Source organism: Etheostoma spectabile, chromosome 4 (assembly GCF_008692095.1).
Source record: "Etheostoma spectabile isolate EspeVRDwgs_2016 chromosome 4, UIUC_Espe_1.0, whole genome shotgun sequence".
In the NCBI taxonomy this organism is placed as follows: domain Eukaryota; kingdom Metazoa; phylum Chordata; class Actinopteri; order Perciformes; family Percidae; genus Etheostoma; species Etheostoma spectabile.
In genome coordinates, this window is record NC_045736.1 from 10,944,977 (window position 1) to 10,949,750 (window position 4,774).

Consider the following 4,774-nt stretch of genomic DNA (forward strand, 5'->3'; position numbering starts at 1 on the left):
CCCCCCCCCCCCCCCCCCCCCCCCAATAATGGTAAAGGTGATGTTGAGACTGGCCTGAGGAATACTATTATTTCAGAGAGTTGATTGTTGCTGTTTCGGAAATGCATGCCAAGAAATCCTGCAAGTGATTTTCGTTTCAGCTTGAGTTGTTTTAATGGAGGAGCTGAATGTTTGACTTCAGAATGCAGCACTGCCCTTTTTGCTCAGTGTGAAAGCCACTTCAAGTCCATTGAAAAGAGAGTCTGTTTACTGTGCCAGAGTCTGGGACACAAGCTGGGCAGAGCTGTCTGGGACCCGGCAGAGCAATACTTTGGCTGAGCTTCCCAAGCCCAGACACTGTTATGGTAGACAACGATGGTCAACTCATGCAAAGGCTCGGACACTTTGCATAAATTAGCATGTGAACCATAGACGCTGAAAAGCGGCTGGGCAGTTAATTACATTCTGAATTCCTCTTTGGCCTAATTAATGCCGACAGTGATTGAAATGTTTTGGCAGGCTGTGTGGCTGTGGTGCCAGGGCATGCTCATTGAGGCAGAATGAAAAGGCACAAGGGCATCAGAGAGTGGGAGGCCTTAATTGATATGTTGAATTAATTAGACAGTAAAGGCGGTATTACATGGTATCAAACTCTTCTAACCGGCTGGTCAACGCTGAAGGGATGGAGCGAAAACAGGAGTGGATTCAACTTTTTATAGAAGAAAAGTTGTGTGAACTACAAACAAAATGAGTTGTGGTGATGGGCCATTACTGTATGGTTCTCTGGTGAAACACTGGTATCTTCTAAAATAGTTATTTGTTAGAATAAATACCTGCTTATCCATCTAAAGTAATACAAACTGTATTACAACAGTCAAAACACATACAAATGATGTGTTCACATTGATTCATTAAATTATCAGCAGTCTGATTCAAACAACCGTTCTTCTGCCTCAGTTAATTTAAAGATAGCCAAAATGCTACCTTAAGACAGAAGTTATGATTCCCAAGAGGAATACATCTCTCAACCACAGGCCAGTGAGGCCTGCGAACAGTTATACTTTTTTAGTCTTTCTTACCTTGATTGTTTCCAAATATCTTGTGGCTGATTGTGTATTTTAACCAAAGCTGAGCTAGAAGAAAACTCCTATTAGTACCTTCAATACGAGTCCATGTGGGTGAGTGGGTCGGCAAATGCTTTCCTTTTTCTTTTTTTTTCACACTGAAGTGATGGTTTGACTTTCACAGTCTATCCCCAAGCTGCTGATGATAGGAAAATGGCTGCTCTGTTGCAGAGTATAACGAAGGAATAGTGTTATAAATCCATGACCTTCATCTGAGACTCCCTCAGAACAATCAGCGGGCCAATCAACATATCGCTGACACCGTCATTCACTGTTGCCTCAGATAGAGCAGCTCGTCTCAGAGTGGCAAACGTTCAACTTATTGAAGATATCCATGCTGTCATATGCCCAGGTGCCAAACAAATTGAGAATTTAGTAGAGAAAGGCGCAAAAAAATATCCAGTACAATACCCGTTACAAGTCGGCTTTGGTCCATGATGATCGGCGGAATACGGGGGACGACTGTGAGGGAAAAGACAGGTTGGTTCTCTTGTCAGCTCTCCCCAATATTTGATGCCAAGAAATGGGCATTGTCTCCGTGCCAAGCTGAATCTCAATGAGACAAAAAAAGGGGTGATGTCGTGGATGCAGCATGGCAGAACCCACCACTGAGTGGGGGGAGGAGAGTATTGGCAGCCAAGCAATGAGAGTATGCCATGTCAGACAGGGACTATGATACCACACAATAAGGTATGGTGGCGTAGCTTACTGCCAGATGCTCAGTGCAATGTGAGCTAGGTGTTCACACATCTAGACAAAGGTCCATTGTTCCATAGGCTGACTCTGTCCATATGTAGGACAAGTGGTCGTGTTTTGAATGAGCTTAAGGTTTCAGTTGAATCTCATCAACTCTGATGCATCCTGTTTGAGAAACAAAATTCAGAATTTTAATATGATGGGAAGACTAACCTTGGTCCACTGTTATCTGCCCAGATTCCACAGCATTCAGTGCCTGTGTAGGCTTTCTTTTGTGTTTTATTGTCCTGTATCTATATCCGGCTGCATAAAGATGAAGTTGACGTTGAGTTTAGCTCCATCTATCAGTCTTTATTTAGACAAATTGTAGTTTCAATTGAGCATCAGAACAGGAGGATATTTTTGGTATTAGTCAGATGTTTCAACAGTTGAATCAGTTAGTATACGTATGTTCACTATCTTTTTTTATACATATTTCATGTACTAAAGGGAACTTAGAATGATACCACACCCACTCAGCCCCTACAATGTCAATTTAAAGTTCTTTCTTTACTGTTGCATATGGAAAGCATTCTGGTTTCCATTTGTAATCCGACCTATCACGTTTGAGCAGACTGTGGTTGCATGCACGTAAACAAATTTAATTATTTATTAGCCTCTTTAAAGTTTTTATCTGCGTTTATATGCAGTTTATGCTCCATGCTTGCATTTTAGGTTGCTAATCGGACCTACTATCCGGAAATCTGAAGACTACACCAAAACCCCAGAAATATTGGCTAAATCATTGTCGGAGCGATATAGCTGATGGATTACAAGATTGTGCAACCTGTGACGAGGAGCTGAGTTGTGAGCATGAACCGTTATAATATTATCAATATATGTATATATATATATATACAGTCTATGGTTGTGAGCAGCAGATTGTATTTGCTTAATTTTGAATCATTTTCACATACCTGAAGAGGAAAAACTATGCAGTAATTCACAAGAAGGTACCAAGGATTCAAGTTAGAAAAATAAACACAATTTATTTTCCTATCGCAGTAATCATCTTGTGACCCCTTGGATTAATCTCACAACCCCTTGTGGGGGTCCAGACCCCGGGCCCAGAGCCACTGGACTACACACAATTTAATATCTGGTCCTAATTGGGAGGAAATGGCCCCCTACAGGATGTCATTAGATGAATTGGCTTTGGTTTTAGGGCCTCCGATTTTAGCCTCGTGAGCCGTCCGAGTTGCCATGCCATTTTTCTAAGACAACGCACTGCTGCCACGTCTGAGACCTAATGCTAGTTGAATAAAGGGAAATGTACAAAATTAGTAGTAAGTACCCCTACACCACGGGGGGCAAGCGTTCATTACATTACATTATAAATATATTTTTTTATGTAACGAGTGTCATGCAGATTGAATAAGTAATACTAAAATGTTTTACAAAAATGTATGCCAAAAAAAAAATTCCCCATCTAAATGATTTGGCACATAGTAACTCAGAAACCATTAAAGTATTAGCTAAAACACAGGTCTATTAAATATGGTACTTAATATGCCACGTTATCTTCTGTTGGTGTTTGGGACCAGTAGTTGTGTTGTCTGTCCTACTATAATTACTTTCAGCATCATATCTTCATTGTTACCCATATTATGATTAATTATTATAATTGGGTTCTTTTGTGATCAATTTTTTTTCTCATTTAAACAACTATTATAATTATGTTAATACCTTCAGTGTATTATAATCTAAGTGCAATGTATCCGAAGAGCAATGCTACTATCTACTTTTTAAATGTTTCATATCATACGCTGTGCTTTATTGTGTTTTTGTTTTATTGCATGGTGTTTTATTAGAGTGAGGATGAGGCTAGAAGACTGTTGTTTCTGGTGTTTGTTTTGTTTCCTGTCTCTGGGCCTGCATATCATATCCACATTCTGCTGTATTCACCACTCAGAGAAGTACAACAGATGGACCTTTACACACAACGACATTCTCAAGAGACTAGAGTGAAAAAAAGTCTTTGCAAGAACTTTTTGCGGTTTGCTGTATCCAAAGTTATTTAGTTGGTGTCAATACAATTGGTCAGTGAGCTATTGTCATACATGGCTCTATCTTGTCAAAGGAAACCTGCAAATCCAATATTACATACACTAAAACAAATGCTCTTATGGCTTTTGCTCAAAACTAGAATGGTTTAAAGTGTAAAACGTCCGTAGTCAGAAGAATCAGATCAAATGCTGTTTATGGCCAATGAATCTGTTTGGCTTGCAAACAGGAAAAGCTGAATGTGTATATGCAGTGTGACCTGATAAAAGCAACCTCCAAAAAAAGAGACTTTGATCCTGGTAACCACAGAGTCACTCTGACCAAGGGGAGGAGAGAAACGCAAATAGCGGAGGATATGGCTTTCTGAACAACATGTCATCAAGCAAGGTCATCTGAGGAGAACTGGGGGGGGAGGAGGAAATACGTTATTTTCTCTCTTGCTGGCAATCTTTCCTTCTTTTTTTCCTTCATTCACCCTTTCTGTACAGTACAGTATGCCATAATCTGTTGTTATCACACACTCAAACCCAAACGCTGACTCGGCTGTGTGCAAACCAAACCACACAAAGCCTACACCAAGTAGCATGTGCGAAAATGTTTACGCTGTCGGTTCGCAATAAGTCTGGTCCATATAGGAGTGTAAGTGGTAAAATAAAACATTTATGCAAATGTTCCCTAATTTTAATAACTTTTTTTTTACATCTTTCGTGCGTCTTGTGGTTGAAAAACTAACCTAAACCTACCTGAAGCTTCCGATCTTACAATGCAAGCCCCTTCATGTATAGAACAATGCTTGCAACAGAGGGATCTGGTTCATACTGGTTTGTGAACAGGTCTATCAAACTGCAGCGTTTAAGAACACTTCAGAAAATGATACGATTTGCAGTTTGCCATATACAAACCACACACTGTATTTTTCAAGATGCTTATTC